We start from the raw sequence: 18,402 nt of genomic DNA on the forward strand, positions 1-18,402 counted from the left end.
TTTAGCAGAAAGGTCTTGCTGGGTTCGATTGGGTAAAGAGTTAGAAACTAAAGACCTTAAAAATGTATGGACAGTTTATTTCTTCTGGGAGTAGATTTCCTTGGAGCAGTCAATGCTGTCACCAGTCACACTTTTCACTTTGGCACTGCGCTCCCTGTTCAACTCACCTTTGGAGAGGATTTTGTCTGATTTTGAAAGGATTAGGAAGCACTTCATACGTACTTTTTGACCAAATGTCATCCACATTAAACTAACTTCCGTGAGTAGCTACCTTCTTCAAGACTTTGCCAGTCTTTCATTGTCATGCAGTTAGGAACATTTCTTGAAAAACATGAACCATTCATGATGAACACCAGTTTTATTTATTATAAACTCACACCTGGTTCATCCTTCAAGTCATCATATTGGCTTTTAAAGTTTGTTTGGGCGATGGTCAAACTAAGAAGCACTTTGTGCTGGTTTTGGTCTTTGATCAGACTGCCAAGAATCTTTCTAAATCCCCCATGATGCTGCATCCAGTTTGACACGTTGTACTAGCACTGAAAGGCATAAGTGCTTTGTTTAGTTTTTGTTACCCTGGATTGCTGTCAGTATGGGTGGTAGCCCAATGCACCCTCACAATGTCAACTGCTCATTCTTGGTCTCAAACCATTTTAGCTTCGAATGCAATTGCTGAAGTAATAGTTCTCCTTGCTTTTGAAACAGCTGACTCACAATCATGATTTGCTGGGCTTTTCCAACTGATGTTTGGGTGGTTCTCAGGGCTGGAAGGTCTAAATTACAAGCTAAAAACAAATCTCAAATGACTTCGAACCTGTCTCTTCTACCCCCACCTTGGAGTGGAACAAAAATCACATGTGGGGTTCCAAAAGAACTTCCTTCTATCTGTCACCTGTAAGACCCTAAACCAAAATAGCACCAAAGCCTGCAACACAGTGGGCTCAGTGGTTAGCACTGCTGCCTCACAGTGCCAGGGACCTGGGTTCAATTTCAGCCTTGGTGACTGTCTGTGTGGAGTTTGCATATTCCCCCCGTGTCTGCGCGGGTTTCCTCCGGGTGCTCTGGTTTCCTCTCTCAATCCAAAGATGTGTAGGTTAGGTGAATTGGCCATGCTAAATTGCCCACAGTGTTCAGGGATATGTAGGTTAGGTGCATTAGTCAGGGGAAACATACAGTAATAGGGCAGGGGAATGGGTCTGGGTAGGTTACACTTCAGAGGGTCGGTGTGAACTTGTTGGGCCGAAGGGCCTGTTCCCACACTGTAGGGATTCTATGATTTAAATATCTCTCTCACTGACTTTAAAATGGTCTCTCTACCATTACCCAGTATAAAATTCCAAGATAGGCATTTCTGGGACAGCAAAATTCAAATTGGATGGCAGGGTCAGGAACTGTACCCATATTGCACAAAAGTAACCAGTCCTGGCTACAACTATGATCTTAAAACAAAAAAATACTGCGCTAAGTGCACATGCCCAAAATATCGGTCATGTTAAGTGGAACAACTTTGGAGGAGTCAACTTAAAACGGGGACTTACTGTACTGACCTTAAAAGTAGTGCAGCATAGAATGAAATTACAAGGAATGAAAACACCAATTAGGGCTGTACCCCCCTGGAAATAACAAGGTTAAAGGGCAATTTGATTCAAGTTTTCCAATGGTTTGAGGAAAACTAATATGAATTAGATGGCCTGGCTTAAATGTTAGAGCCATGAGTGAAACTGGAAACAGTTCTCCACCCAATAAAGGTGGTAGAGATTCTGGACTCAATTGAGCAAATGGCAATTGATGCCGCATCAATTGTTCATTTCAAATCTGGGATTGAAAGCTGTAGTGAACCAGTTACTATGGATGTGGAGCAAAGTCTTTGTACTGTGAATGAGCTACCATGAGAAGTACACGTAACAACATAATAGCAATGTCAGAGTCAAATGAATAGGTAGAGAGCTCTGGAAAGGAGCAGAAGCTCTAATGTCATATGAGTGCATGATCTACACAAGGTTCTTGCAGAAAAAGGTCAAGGACTCAAGCAGCAGTCTTTTGGAAGATTGAACAGTCCCAAATGTGACTACTACAAGAAAATATGGCAGCAGTGGAAAAGAGAAAAGAAAACAATAAAGTCTGCAGTTGAAGAAAATCTTGTGGTTAAGGAAAACCAGAAGAAAAAGTGTTTCAAGACATCATGAGAGCAGCAGTAAGCTGGAAAACAGAGCTGGTTACTGGACAGCAGAGAGCAGTATATGGGGGCATTAACACAATGGTTCAAACAGAAGCAAAGAATTGAAATAAAAACAAAGTGCTGGAGAAATTCAGCTCTTGAACTATCTGCGGAGAGAAGCAGAATCAACTTTGAGTCTGTCAATGACTCTTCTTTCAAAACGTTTTTCATTATTTGCGAAAAAAAAGTGTCACACTGGACTGGAAACATTAATACTGTTTTCCTCTTCACAGACACTGCCAGGCCTGAACATCATTTGCTCTGTTTTTATGTAAACGTAGGCCACTTTCAGAAACAGTTCAGCTTTTGGAAGGACCACATCAGGCTCAGGAATGCAAACATTTGAAGAAATGGTTGACCAGGTAAGGAATTCATTCAAAGTTGAAAAGTGTGGCGCTGGAAAACCATAGCAGGTCAGACAGCATCTGAGGAGCAGGAGAGTCGACATTTTGGGCATAAGCTCTTCATCAGCAATGTGGAGGTGGTACGGGGCTGAGAGATAAATGGGGTGGGGGTGGGGTAGGTAGGTGCGTTGGCAGGTGATGCAGGTGAAAGATAAATGTGACAGGTTGATGGGGAGGGTGGAGCAGATAGGTGGAAGGAAGAGGGTCAAGAGGGTGGTGCCAAGTTGGTTGGTTGGATCTGGGATGAGGTGAGGAGGGGGGGCGAAGATTTGGAATCTGGTGAAGTCGATGTTGATGCAGTGTACTGTTGGGTCCTGAGGCAGATGATAAGGCATTCTTCCTCCAGTTGGCACGTGGGTTTGGTTTGGCAGTGGAGGCGGGCCAGGACTTGCATGCCCTTGGGGGAGTGGAAAGGGAAGTTGAAGTGGTTGGCAAAAGGGCAGTGGGATTGTTTGGTGCACAGGTCCCAGAGATGTTTCAGGGAATGCTCCATGAGTTGGCGTTCCGTCTCCCCATGTAGGGGAGACCATATTAAGAGCAATGAACGCAGAAGATGAGGTGGGTGGATGTGCAGGAAAATCTCCACCAGACCTGAACTGATCCTTTAGGGATTTGGGTAGAAGCGAGGGAGGAGGTTTTACACCTTGTTTGGCAGCAAGAGAAGGTGCCAGTTATGGAGGGTAGGGGTGTAGACCTAATGAAGGAGTGGCAGAGGAAATGGTCTCTGCGGAACGCAGATAGAGGTGGGGAGTTAAATAATATCTCTAGTGGTGGGGTCTGACTGTAGGTAGCGGAAATGGTGGAGGATAATGCGCATCAATCTGGGGATTCTTGGGGTGGAAGATGAGGGTGAGGGGGTTCAAGGGTGGAGGTACAGGAGGAGGAGATGCACTGGAGTGCATTGTTGATCATGTGAGAGGGGAAATTGCCATTCTTGAAGTAGGACGACATCTGGGATGTCCTGGAGTGAAATTGCTCCTCCTGCAAGCAGATATGGTGGAGGCCGACGAATTGGGAGTAAGGGACTGCATTTTTACAGGAGAGGAGGTGGGAGGTGGTGTAGTCAAGGTAACTGTGGGAGTCGATGACTCTGTGTAGAGTCGGTTGGCGAAGACAGAGACGGAGAGGTCCAGGAAGGGTTGGGAGGTGTTGAAGTTGATGAACTGTTCAACCTCATCTTGGGAGCATGAAGTGGCACCAATACAGTCATCCACTGTAGTGGAGGAAAAGTTGGGAGATGGTGCTGGTGTAACTGCAGAAGAGGGATTGTTTCATGTATCCTGCTAAGAGGCAGGCATAGTTGGGGCCTTTGCGGGTGCCAATGGCTACCCAACTGGTCTGTAGGAAGTGGGAGGAATTACTTCAGGCTTGGCCAAGAAAGTTAACAAGAACCAGATCCATACATTACTTTATGCTGTGGGAATCTTTGCTAATAACATGGTAGCAAGACAATGCATCGGTGAGACTATCATTTGGTATGACAAGGTAGAGTCACAGAGTCATACAGCATGGAAACAGATCCTTCAGTCCAATTCGTCCATGTTGAACAGATACTTCCATTTGCCTGCACTTGGCTCACATCCCTCTAAACTCTTCCTACTCATATACCCATCCAAATGCTTTTTTAATGTTGCAATTGTACTAGCCTCCACCACTTCCTCTGGCAGCTCATTTCAGACACTCACTACTCTGTGTGAAAAAGTTGCCCCTTAGATCCCTTTTATATCTTGTCCCTCTCACCCTAAACCTATTCCCTCTAGTTCTGGACTCCCCCATCCCTTGTCTATTTACCCTATCCATGCCCCTCATATTATAAACCTCCATAAGGTCACCCCTCAGCCTCCGACGCTCCAGGAAAAACAGCCCCAGTCTATTCAGCCTCTCCCTACAGCTCAAATCTTCCAACCCTGGCAACATCCTTCTAAGTCTTTTCTGAACCCTTTCAGGTTTCACAACATCCTTCTGATAGGAAGGAGACCAGAACTGCACACAATATTCCAAATGTTACCTAACCAACATCCTGTACAGCCACAACATGACCTCCCAACTCCTATACTCACTGATCTGAGCAATAAAGGAAAGCATACCAAATGCCTTCTTCACTATCCTATCTATTTCTGACTCTACTTTCAAGGAGCTATGAACCTGCACTCCAAGATCTCTTTGTTCAGCAACACTCCCTAGGACATTCCCATTAAGTGTATAAGTCCCACTAAGAATTGCTTCCCCAAAATGCAGCATCTCACATTTGGAATGCGAGATGGAATACAAGATCTCTCCAATGTCCTCAGAGGATGAAAGCCCAGCAAAACTAAATACTCACAGTGGATTCATGCCAATTATCCCTGCATAAACAATCCAAATTATTGACTACATTTATAACACCTTTTGGACACATTTCTTTTAGTAAACAACTTTTTGAAATCACAGATTTCTCCAGAGACATTTCAAGTAATTATGTACAACACAGTAAATGGCATCAATGGTGCAATATTTCGCATGAACAACATACTGGCACTTGGAGTCGTAAAACAGAAACATGAACAAAACCATCAGAACAGTTTTCAGAAACCTACAATGCAGGCCAAAACATCGAAACCTGAGGGTTTGTTAAGGACTTGAAGTAAAAAATCCAACCATATTTCTTTCATAAATACAAAGATGATGATGCAAAACTGGTTATTGGAGTTTGTCAAGCAGAATACAAATGGGATTTCTCCCAATCCAGGAAAACTGCAGGAGAAATCAGCTAAGTTATTCAAAAGCTAATTTTTGGATACCACTAGAATTTGCCATTTGTACGGTGAGCCTGATAAGACTTGGGAGACAACTGTTTCTTGATTGAAATAACCTCCAAGCAACCAAAAACACATCCAAATGCTCACATAAATGCAGCGGTTAAAGGGGTGAAAATGGACTTTACAGAGATTCACTTTGGGAAAACAAAAAAAAAATTTTAGTCAAACACCTTAGTTCTTGAAAAGCAGAAAAGAAAGACAAGGTGCAGAATGTCCTGCCAGTTGGCAGACAAAGATGAAGGTCACCAACTCAAGCAGATTTCACTGGATCGTTGGCAATGCAGTTTGCTCAGGAAATAGCATTGAGGACTCTTCTGAATGCCCTTCACCAGAGCAATCAGTTTCAGACTGTACCAGGTCTCCAGATAGTACACTGGACCCAGAGCAAGAGGTTTTTCAGAAACAGGAGAACTGGAACAGAAAGCCTTTTTTCTTCCCTTGATTGGCCATCAAATGAAAAATGCGAACAATCTCCAAAGCAGAAGCTGCAACCTGTCAGTCATAAACCCAGTCAGGGGGCCTACAATAAACAAGCAGCTACTGAAAAAATGCAACTTGGCATTTTTTAAAAAAAAAGTTCCACCATCCCTTCATTAAAACAAGGTGCCGATAATCCTTCAAACCCAAGTCCATAAAATATTTAATATGCACCCACCATAACACTGGGGTGAGATTTAAAGGAACAGACCATTACAGTAAACGTCTAATTGGAAAACACTGCGACTGAGACCATATAGCGTTAAGGCAGACTACAATATCATAAAGAGAAACTGTAAAGCATTGTTAAGCAGAAAACCAATAGAAAGTTGGAAGATCCAATATAGATTTAGGATTTAATGAATACGTAGATGAGCCTCTGAAGTGATGTCTCTCTGAACTCAGTAGCCACATGTTATTATTCTGCTAAGAAGTTGGACCCTGTACAACACAAAGCATATGGTCCCGTCGCTGTACCATCATGTACAATGTAGCGATAAAACTTTTAATAAAAAAAACTGTAACCTAGAGATTTGGCCTGAGCTTGTATGAAATGCTAAAGAACCCATATTACAGCACGTTACAACAATTCCTCAGAAGATGATATAGAAAGATTTACAACAAGTTCTGCAACCACCCAGGGGAAGACACTCACACTGTTAGTTAGGAGAGTACTGAAGATCCTGGATCTCAAAAACAAGACCAGAGCCATAGCAAGGAGATTACTCAAAGCAAAGGTACCAACCTTACACAGTTTGAGACTTGGGAGGTAAGTGGGAAACATATAGAATGCACATAATAGGCATAGATGGTTGGTGGGTAATATCGAGGAATAGGGTGAAAATCAGAGGCTTACATGAAGTCATGATTTCAGAGTACACAGACTTAAACTTAATAAAACAATAAAACAGTAGGCATATGGAGTTTAGTTACAAATCTGTATTCATCTCTGAATACTGGAACATGCTTTAGAGGCTAAACTGCCAATTGCTATTCCTGCATTCCTAACAATAACATTATCAGAATCTCTAATCTTATACTTTTTAACAATAGCTTTAAATCCATTAGAAGCTCGTAGTCGATATCAGATTTGAATCAAGTTTATTTTATTTTGTTAAAAATGTCTCCCCTCTCCAACTCTAAGGTTATTTTAATCAAGAAATAGTTGTCTCCCAAGTCTGATCAGATTCACCCTACAAATGGCAAATTCTAGTAGTATCAGATCGCTTTTGGATAACTTGGCTGAGTATTTCTCTTTCTCCTGCAGCTTTCCTGGATTGGGGGGAAATATTCCCCTCTGTATTCTGCATCCCCCTCTTGGTATCATAATATAGCAAACTACGTTGTAAAAAATATTTTTCCACATCTCTACATGAATAAATGGTCAGTGGAACAGTGTAAAAAAGCTCCCCTTCAGAGATCAAACTAATTTTCCATTCAGCTATTCCTTTTGGTGTAACAGTATTCCACTGCTGTGAAACTCTGTGGAACAGAAACTCTTCAAAGCAGCACCTACCACCATCTGGTTCTAATTACATCAATAGTTTAGGCTGACATTACTTTTTTTTAAAAAATAATCAGCAGAAATCAGATGCATGATTATTATATTGCTCAAAGCAGACTCTCCAGCGAAGGGTTGTAATTAAGTGGTAAACATTTCACCCAGGATGGTTAGTAAATAGGAGGAAAAAAAAAAGACATTTTAAGTTCATTCCTAGGACAAGGTTGTTTATCACCATTACAAATTTCACCTTCTGAATTCAAACATATGAAATGACATATAATAAAATTACTCATCATAAAACATACATAATTATGGTTCTAAATAGGACTTAAGAATCATTGAATTCCTTCCTGTGGAAGCAGACCATTTGGTCCATCGAGTGCACACCAATCCTCTGAACAGCATCTCCCACCCAGACCAACCACCCTAAACTATCCCTGTAGCCCTGCATTTCCCATGGCTAATCCATCTAACCTGCACATCCTTGAACATTACAGGAAATTTAGCATTGCTAATCTATCTAACTCGCACATCTGCAGTCTGTGGGAGGAAACTGCAGCACCCAGAGGAAACCCATGCAGACACGGGGAGAATGTGCAAACTCCACACAGACAGAGGTTTAGCTAAATGTTTTGGACAGGATGGGAACAAATGTTTAGCATTTTACTCCCTTGTGCTGGATATCAAGATGATAGCACTGAAACATGGAAGTCTTTTGCGCATTTGTCAATATCATATATGTTTAGATAAAGTACAATACAGGTCTGAAGAAAATTTTCTTTCAAACAATATCTAGAATGATCAAGAATACAAGTGATCATTAATACAAGTCATGAGTCAAAAAAAAAGGAATTTGTTACATTTTTGCTGCAATAAAGAAGAATGGGGAAACATACACTTACACATGGCTCATTCACAAACTGAGAACAATATCCTGTATTACAGCAGTGTAAATTCAGGTACTCTGGGTGAGGGATAAATCAAAGGAATACACAACTGTTGGATTACCAAATGGAAATTTCAGCTTGAACTTGTCAGAAATAAGTTGAAGGAACAGTAGTAAATGTAAAAGAGCTCGATGTTATAGTTGGCAGATGTTAAAAGGAGGTTATTGCTGGTGTTCAGTCCATTACTCACTATATCAATTTTCTTCCTACATTAGTGAGAAATTGCACCACATTGGATTATATTAAACTGTAATCGGTTGTTTCCAGACTTAGGTGGTGTTATCTGACCTCAGCTGGAAGGAAGTGAGGAGGAGAATGAATCAGGGGAGTTACTCTCGATTGCAAGAAAACATGCAGATGTGAAGACTGAGTTAAGATGGGATCAAGCTCAGGGTTAGTAACCTAACTCAAATAATTAGTCCAAGGGACCATCTAAGTACTGCTTATCAAACAAACATGCATTGGTGCCTTCAGTAAGTGAGAACAGTTGATTGTGTGTTATAAAACCATGCTTTTTAAATTAAAAATGAATATGTATTCACTGGACTGCAATCATTGGTTGAGTTTTAAAAGATTGATTTCAATGACTTAAAACAACTTCTGAGATAGCTGCATCAACATTCCTGGAGCTTACAATTTGTACTTTGCTAATTACAAATCCATTGTAACAGAGTCAGATTATCTGGAAGAACCCATTTCAGACAAGTACTTTTGAAGAACGTAACTGGCCCATTTTCTGACCCATTCACAATAAAATCCAGACGGCCTGCTAACTGGTGTGGGAACAAATCAGTAGATGCGATAATTTTGGACAATGGATTCCAACTGAGTATAATCCAGCCACAATCTAATCCTGCCTAAACGATGAATCTGGAATCAACTTGCTGTGTCCACATTTACGTAACTGGTCAGTTGATGGAAGGGGATGCGATGAAATCAACTCACCCTTTTTTTAAATAAAAACCAAAAGGACTGCAGATACTGTAAATCAGAAACAAAAATGGAAATTTCTGGAAAAGCTCAGTAGATCTGGCAGCATATGAGGAGGGAACTATTTTGGGTCGAGTGACCCTTTCGCAGACCCTTTTTATACATTCTTTTAAGGTGCTACTGCTCTGTAAGCCACAGATCAGAAGAAAGATGTATAAGAACTAGGATCCTGTGAGATACTCTCTCCAATCATCATATAAACTCAGGTCCTGTCTGTTGTTTGACCATCCATCATGGAGTGTTTTAGGAATCAACTCATCAGCTGCTCGGAAAAGTTATAAATCACATCTCAACATCTCTGAATCATCCAGAATGCTCTCCCTGCACCATCTGGTCCAGTCTGAAATGACCTAATTCTCAATCCATAAGAAGTCAACTTTTGACTTTTTAAAACTACTTAATCTAGGCTCCCATAACCATGGGAAGGATCTGGATTGACTAGTATCAGATCTTCTGTGGAAAAAGGCAGAGGTGTAGCTAAGTACATGACTGAGCAAATCATTCGCTGCAAACCTATTGTAGAATATGAAGGACCACAAGCTAAAGTTAGAGGTTTGAAACTGTCACTGTAAGCAATGCAGAGGCAGAACGTTTATTTTCCCAACAGCAGGTGACTGCTTTGTGGAACACCTCCACTCATTCCACAAGCATGAACCCAACCTTCTAATTGCTTACCACTTCAATCCACCAGCCTGCTTTCATGCTCATATTTCCATCCTGAGCCTGCTGCATTGTGATAATGAAGTCCACTCAAGTTGGAGGAACTGCACCTCACTTTTTGTTTACAGTTTACAGCTGTTTGGTCTCAACATTGAATTTGACAACTTCAGATTGTGGACTCTGTCCTCCATTTTGATATTTTCCTCTGTCTCTTCCATCCTACACTGTACCACCCCACCACCATCACAGTATTTGTATTTTATCTATCATTGCTTGGTTTTTAATCAGAATTCAACTTTATTCTGACAGGAGCACTTTCTCTGAATCTGTGAGTCATCTTCTCTAGAATCATTATCATTCCCTTTGTCTTTTGCTCAAAGACACATTTTAATGTCCAATCACACTTAACCTTTTTATGACCTGCCTTTCTGTTCCACTTGTCCCTCCTCCCTCTCAACAACATGACGTTTGCTGTGTTTCCACCGCTCTTCAGTTTAGAAGTAGTCATTGGACTTGAAACGTAAACTGTTGCTCTCCACAGATATTGCCAGGCCTGCGAGCAATCTTTCCTCTAACTGTCCAAAATACGCTGGTCACGGCAACGATTTCCTGTTCCTTGGAAAGTTAGGAGGGAATGTTGCTGCTGTTGAATTTCTTTTATGTTTTGCGTTTATTTCAGATCTCCAGTACCTGCAGTATTTTGCTTTTATTGACCCAACAGGAAATTGTGGTGGGGGATGGACATGATATGTGGTCACAGAGGGATATGTGGAAGCAATCAGGACTGGGCTTTGTTTGGAAATCGTAAACTGGAGATAGAGAAGACATGTATATAGCAATCTCAATAGGATGGCCGTTAATGTGTGCAGAAAAATTGCATGAAGGGAGAGGTTAGAGGCGAGAAAATGGCAGTGATCTCAGAGGAAAGGTGTGCGGAGACAGATTTAATACGCCACGGATGAGAATTCACTTTTGGCAACTGAAGGGGTAAAAGCAGTACTTCAGCCAAATCTAACATAAGAAAGTAAGAAAATGGAAGAGGATCATATTGCAAAAGAAAATGCAACTTCAGTTGTTAACCATATGCTTGCAGTGTTCTTTGAAGATGGTGTACTCTAAATTGGCTGATAATCTAATTTGTATCTGCAACGTACTATCGATCTCAGTAGCAGCCACCAAAGAAAAACCAAAACAACTAGTGGGTGGCAAAGAAACAAATGTCTGCAAAATTATCGTGCAACCATTATATTAACTGCTGCTAAAAGTAGACAACCTGCACAAATCTAGTATGCATAAATCTTAGGCTAATTATATGGTGGATTCAAACCCCAAAATTATTCTGCCATCTGCAAAACCAAATAATTTAATCTAGATTAAGATGTTCCCATACCATACCATTATCCTTCTGTAAAGTTACTTTAATTCCTATGATCAAGGACCTGCCTCTGCATTGCCAAGAAGTGATTGCACAATACTAGGCTATGACAGTAAAGCTCAGTCAGAAAAACAGCCACCAAATGTTAATTAGAGCTCTTTAAAAACTTGTGAATAAATAGCTGCTCAATGACAGTGATATAGATTAGGTACACCACAAACAACTGGAGAAAAAAAGTAACGTTATCCTTCAAGTTTAATTGTGTGGTCTTTCTCACAAGTTTCATCACCATGATAAACAGTTAATAACACAAACGTGCCAGTGGACTTGAAAACAAGGATACAATAAAAACAAGACTGTTTCTCTTCTATCATTCAATTGCACAGATTGGAAACCAAAGGGATGCATCCTGTGGCAAAAATATAACGCAATAGCCTCAGTATTTGGACCCATTATTGCAGTAGTAGTAAGGACAGACTTAGAGATGGTGGGGAAAAAAACATGAGATTTTAATATTTTATAAATAAATTATTTTATGTAATTCTTAAAAACTACTAGCAACATCTCTGGAAAAATTGATATAATTTCACAATTTAAAAAAACATATGGAAACAATTAAATACATGTTTTAATACTTTCCACAAAGTTCTGATGCTCCTCTAGGTGGTCAGACAATCTTTGTGAAATCCAGGCTGTCTGCTGTGCAGAACAGATGGGTTGCAAGGCAGAGGAAATAATTCATATTCAATACCAAAGAACAAGACAATTTTCCTTTCAATGCAGCCACAGCTTTTCGAAAAGGCAGTAAGACTGACGACAATTGGCTGAAAGCAGCTTCAAACATTTTAACTACGAAAAAGTCAAAAGGTCATTACTAATATTTGCTAACTAACCTGCTCAGAGATGTTATTGTACAGCTCTGCAGAAGGAGGGACTTGAACCTGGACCACTGGCTTAGAGATAGGCACACTTACCTCTGCTCCACAAACACCCTTAAGGTTATTAAATATTGCTTATTCTTAAATTGTCTTTCTTGCACAAATATAACATCTGGGAAAAAAAAACACATTGAGTGATCACTTTCTTAATGGTTTAAAAAATAACCGTTCTGCAAGCAATTTCACAAATGGAGAGCTGCTTTTAAATTCACCTGTTGGATAAAGGCTACAGAAACCCAATAATTTGATGATACGCTTCAAATCAAGTCCTTTAGAAAGTGGTTTCTCAACAGCCATAAGGTGGGAGAGCCAATTGACTTTTCTGCATGAACAGAATTAAATAAGTTATTCACAGAAGTTAGCATTCCCAGCAAGGTCAGTATTTAAAGTCAATCATTCTTTGTCCTTGTCAAGGTATTGGTGAATTGGCTTCTTATATGTCTGCAGTTCACGTGATGTAACAATAACCACAGCTGTTTTCGGTGTAGAATTCAAGGGTTTTGACCCAGTTATAGTGAAGGCTCAGTAGTATATTTCCATAGGTGAAAGTGGGTACTGCAGATGCTGGACATTAAAGCCAAGATTAGAGTAGTGCTGGAAAAGCACAGCAGGTCAGGCAGCAACCAAGGAGCAGGATTATCAACGCTTCGGGCCATCAGGAAAGAGGCTGGAAGCCTTGGGGGTGGAGAGAGGATGTATGTCAGGATAATATATGATTGAGATGTGAAATGCAGATGATGGGGTTCCCATGAGCATGTTGCTCATTTTCTAGGTGGTAGAGATCATACTTTTGGAGGGTGCTGTCAAAGATGATCCGGTAAATTGCTGCAGTTCATCTTGTAGATGGTGCATACTGTTGCCACTGTTCAGTGATCGTGGAAGGCAGTGGATTATGTCAAGCTTCTTGAAAGTTGCTGGAGTTACACTCTCCAGGGAAGTGGAAAGTATTCTATCAGATTCATGACTTGTGTTGTCCAGATGGTGGACAGGCACTGAGGAGTCAGGAAGCGAGTTATTTGGCAAAGGATTTCTAGTGTCTGACCTGCTCTTACAGTCATAGTATTTATAAAGCTAGCTTCAATGGCAGCCTAGAGAATCTTGATGTGAGGAAATCTTGATGGCAATGAGTTTCAATTTCAAGAGGAAATGATCCAATTCCCTCTTAATAGCACTTGAGAGAAGTTTTCCCTCTGACTTCCACTTCAATCAATTTTACTAAGGATCCTGGATGCCACACTGGAAAAACAATGTTTTGATGCCAGTGGCAATCACTCACGTCTTGTCTCTAGAAGTCGGCTCTATTACCCAGGTTTGGACCAAGGCTATAAGACAATCTGGAGCATGTATCCAATCCACAACATTTCATCAGGATTTTCATCATCTTTTCAATGACCTGAAATATTAACTCTGTTTCTCTTCATAGATGCTGCCTGACCAGAGTTTTACCAACCTTTCTTGTTTTCATTATTGAGCAGGTTATCAGCAAGAATGAGATGCTTGGTAATACTGGTGACAACACCTTCAATTACTTTGCTGATGATTCACCAGTACACCAACTGGGTAGTAATTGGCTGGATTGGATTTATCCTGCTTTTGCGTGGAAAGGACACACTTGGGCAATTTTTCACAATGCCAAGTAGATGCTTGAAATAATTCCATAAAGTTACCCTTTATTTACACGTGCATAGTATACAACACTGATCCAGAGAGCTCAGAGTTGGCTTCGAAAGTGAACAGAACCTTTGACTCTCCTGTTTATATCTTTCAGCCAGGAATCCCTGATTAGGGCTGTTAATCTGGTCCAATCAGGAATTAATTTCATAATACCACTTGGCTGACCTGGTTCAAACGACTACAATGCCTCTGTTGTAGAGCTTATGTGATGCAGTGGTAGGGTCCTTAACTTTGAATCAGAAGGGTTAGGTTCAAATCCTAACTGCTCCAGAAGTGAATAGTAACATCTCTGAACAGGTTGATTAGAAAATACATTGATATGTATGTTATAACTACACTGCAATGTGCTTGCCATTGGTATGGTTAATTCTGGAGCCCAGGTCTGCAGTATCTCAAATGGAAAAGCTGTCAGGGCTCCAAGTCTTTATTGTCTTCAGTCTGCTCTGCTGTTCCTAGAAATCAGGTAGAATAAATCTAATGCACTGAAGACTGACTTATGTGATGGCCTAGATCCAAGTGGGATCATCCACTTGGCACTTATAGCTGAAGAAGGTTGCAGCCTCAGTTTTTTGAATTTGTCTGTCATCGCTGAGGATGGGTTATTCTTAACAGACATCTCCTATAGTGGCTATTTAATTGCCATGTCTGGAAGTGGAAGACTGCAGAGCTTTTACCTGATTCCTTTGGTTGTGGTATCAATTAGCTCTGTCTGTAGCCCATGCTGTTTGCGTTTTTAATATTAATGTGTGCGTTTAGTTTCACCAGATATGCCTGGTGCATTTTTCATTGAATCTGGTTTGTGTCCCTGAATTAATGGCAATGGAGGAGTGAGAGATATCCTGGATCATGAGATTACTGATTATAGTTGAATTCCAGCTGTTAGTGACCCACAGTGTCTCAAATGTTCAATGCCCAGCTCAGAGTTATTTTAATCTGTTCTTAACCTATCACATTTAACACACCGGAAATGTCATAAAACGGGAGTAGTGCTCTCAGCCTGAAGACAGACTTTGTCACCACAAGGCTTTTTAAAAAATTTATTTGTTCATGAATGTGGATGTTGCTGGCTAGGCCAGAATATTTGGCCCTCACTAACTCCCCTCGAGATGGTGGCGGTCGTCGTCTTCTTGAACTTTGTCCAATTTAATCATGGAGAGATGCACCTGCAACAGGTAGTTTGGGGAGGAAGGGGGTCAAGTAGGTTTTGCCATTGGTTCTCTCACTACTTGACCAGTCTGGTAGATATGTCCTCAAGAATATGGCCAGCTCAGTCAATAGTCATGTTACTTAGTGATTCTTGGTGACCAGCATTGAAAAGTCTTCTACTCAGGATATGTTCAGAGCCTTTCCGACCCACAGATCTTCGTCGGTGGTGGGCAGGTTGTTGGAAGGAATCCTGAGGGACAGGATGTACATGTATTTGGAAGGCAAGGACTGATTAGGGATAGTCAACATGGCTTTGTACTTTGGAAATCATGTCTTGATTGAGTTTTTTGAGGAAGTAACAAAGCGGATTGATAAGGGCAGAGCGGTAGATGTGATCTATATGGACTTCAGTAAGGCTTTCGACAAGGTTCCCCATGGGAGACTGATTAACAAGGTTAGATCTCATGGAATACAGGGAGAACTAGCCATTTGGATACAGAACTGGCTCAAAGGTAGAAGACAGAGGGTGGTGGTGGAGGGTTGTTTTTCCGACTGGAGGCCTGTGACCAGTGGAGTGCCACAAGGATTGGTGCTGGGTCCTCTACTTTTTGTCATTTACATAAATGATTTAGATGCGACCATAAGAGGTAGAGTTAGTAAGTTTGCAGATGACACTAAAATTGGAGGTGTAGTGGACAGCGAACAGGGTTACCTCAGATTACAACAGGATCTTGACCAGATGGGCCAATGGGCTGAGAAGTGGCAGATGGAGTTTAATTCAGGTAAATGAGAGGTGCTGCATTTTGGGAAATCAAATCTTGGCAGGACTTATACACTTAGTGTTAAGGTCCTAGGGAGTGTTGCTGAACAAAGAGACCTTGGAGTACAGGTTCATAGCTCCTTGAAAGTGGAGTCGCAGGTAGATAGGATAGTGAAGGCGGCATTTGGTATGCTTTCCTTAATTGGTCAGAGTATTGAGTACAGGAGTTGGGAGGTCATGTTGTTGCTGTACAGGACATTGGTTAGGCCACTGTTGGAATACTGCGTGCAATTCTGGTCTCCTTCCTATCAGAAAGATGTTGTGAAACTTGAAAGGGTTCAGAAAAGAGTTACAAGGATGTTGCCAGGGTTGGAGGATTTGAGCTATAGGGAGAGGCTGAACAGGCTGGGGCTGTTTTCCTTGGAGTGTCAGAGGCTGAGTGGTGACCTTATAGAGGTTTACAAAATTATGAGGGACATGGATAGGGTAAATTGGATTAGTCTTTTCCCTGGGGTCGGGGAGCCCAATACTAGAGGGTTTAGGGTGAAAGGGGAAAGATATAAAAGAGACCTACGGGGCAACTTTTTCACACAATGGGTGGTACATGTATGGAATGAGCTGCCAAAGGAAGTGGTGGAGACTGGTACAATTGCAACATTTAAGAGGCATTTGGATGGGTATATGAATATGAAGGGTTTGGAGGGATAAGGGCCAGGTGCTGGCAGGTGGGACTAGATTGGGTTGGGATATGTGGTTGGCCTGGACGGATTGGACCAAAGAGTCTGTTTCAATGCTGAACATCTCTATGCCTCTAGGTAGTTCCCAACATGTAGGAGTACAGATGTATTATTTGAGAGAGGGTGCTAACCAGAAGACTATGTTTCACTTACATAATTAACCTTCAAAGGGGTCCAAAGTCAACATTCAGAACTCTCAGATTTCTCATTTACAACTGTGTGTCACTGTCCTGCCACAGTTAGTGAGTCTGTCATGCCAGTGGGCAGGATACATCCAAGGTGGTTATAGAGGGCATTTGTTGCAAGCTGCAACTTTGCCAAGTTACTATTTGCTTTGTTCTTGTGGCATCTCTTTCAACATGTTTAGTGAGGAGGATTGGTGAGGACCTCTCAGACTGGTTGTGCTTTCGTCATATCTGGTGCCTGGGCTGATGTCAGATTGATTCATGCAGTTTATTCTTATTTGACTTTCTCTTTGCTTTTGATACAACTTAGTGGCTTGCTGAACTAAACTACCTCGCTTATTTAAAGCTGGATGAGAATACTTACTACTGGTGAACCAAGTTAACTTGAAAAGACTTGCTAATGAAATACGCAGAAGCATCTTTGAACATCTGTGCTCAGCTCCAGCAGTTTGGCAAGGGAATAAACCAATGCTGTTTCAATAACTAACGTTGCATTTATCTTCCAAATTTCTTACTGCACCTGATTCAATTGATGGCGAGTAAGAGTCATAGAAATATGTAGCAAGTAAACAGATCTGTCGGTCCAACTGATCCATGCCAACCAGATTTGGCAATTTAATATAGTCCTAGCGTTTGGCCCATATCCCTCTAAACATTTCCTTTTAATGAACCCAGCCAGATGTCCGAACTCCACCACTTCCTCTGGCAGCTCTTTCCATGCATCCGCCACTCCCTACGGGCAAAACTTGCCCCTCAGCACCCTTTTAAACCTCTTCCCTCTCAACGTAAACCTATGCTCTCTAGTTTTGGACTCCCCCCAACCCTAGGGAAAAGACATTGGCTATTTACTGGGTAAAAACAATGACTGCAGATGCTGGAAACCAGATTCTGGATTAGAGTTGCTGGAAAAGCACAGCAGTTCAGGCAGCGTCTGAGGAGCAGTAAAATCGACGTTTCCGGCAAAAGCCCTTCATCAGGAATACAGGCAGAGTGCCTGAAGGGTGGAGAGAGGCCTAGGAACCCTCCAACCACAAGGGATGAACTCGGATTTCACCAGTTTCCTCATTTCCCCTCCCCCCACCTTGTCTCAGTCAAATCCATCGAACTCAGCACTGCCTTCCTAACCTGGAATCTTCTTCCTGACCTCTCCACCCCCACCCCAGTCTGACCTATCACCTCACCTTGACCTCTTTCCACCTATCGCATTTCCGACGCCCTTCCCCCAAGGGCTTTTGCCCGAAATGTCGATTTTACTGCTCCTCAGATGCTGCCTGAACTGCTGTGCTTTTCCAGCACCTCTAATCCAGACATTGGCTATTTACTTTATCCATGCCCCTCATGATTTTATAAACCTTTAGGAGGTCACCCCTCAGTCTCTGATGTTTCAAGGAAAATGGTCCCAACCTATTCAGCCTTTCCCTGTAGCTCAAACCCTCCAACCCTGACAACATCCTTGTGATTCAGAGAGAAAAGATTTACAGGTTTCTGAGTTCAAGTCCTAGTATAGGGCTTGATCACAGGCACCCCAGTGTAGTATTGAGGGAGTGCTGCACCACAGGAGGTGCCATCTTTCAGATATGATGTAAGCC

The 18,402-nt window shown here is 41.6% G+C and overlaps 1 protein-coding gene and 1 long non-coding RNA gene across 4 annotated transcripts in view; one reads left to right on the forward strand and one right to left on the reverse strand.

Annotated features, from left to right (window-relative positions):
• srfbp1 (serum response factor binding protein 1) overlaps positions 1-18,402 on the reverse strand; it is a 214,218-nt gene that overhangs the window by 88,800 nt on the left and 107,016 nt on the right. The window lies entirely within an intron of this gene.
• The window catches only part of LOC122560690 (uncharacterized), a 124,291-nt gene that overhangs the window by 23,078 nt on the left and 82,811 nt on the right, over positions 1-18,402 (forward strand). For both annotated transcript variants that reach the window (XR_015760692.1, XR_006314786.2), the window contains 2 exons: positions 2,452-2,580; positions 8,616-8,741. This is a non-coding gene — a long non-coding RNA (uncharacterized LOC122560690). The remainder of the gene's footprint in view (positions 1-2,451; positions 2,581-8,615; positions 8,742-18,402) is intronic.

Source organism: Chiloscyllium plagiosum, unplaced genomic scaffold (genome assembly GCF_037043375.1).
Source record: "Chiloscyllium plagiosum isolate Xiang-an unplaced genomic scaffold, Cpla_swu_hap1 HiC_scaffold_2, whole genome shotgun sequence".
In the NCBI taxonomy this organism is placed as follows: domain Eukaryota; kingdom Metazoa; phylum Chordata; class Chondrichthyes; order Orectolobiformes; family Hemiscylliidae; genus Chiloscyllium; species Chiloscyllium plagiosum.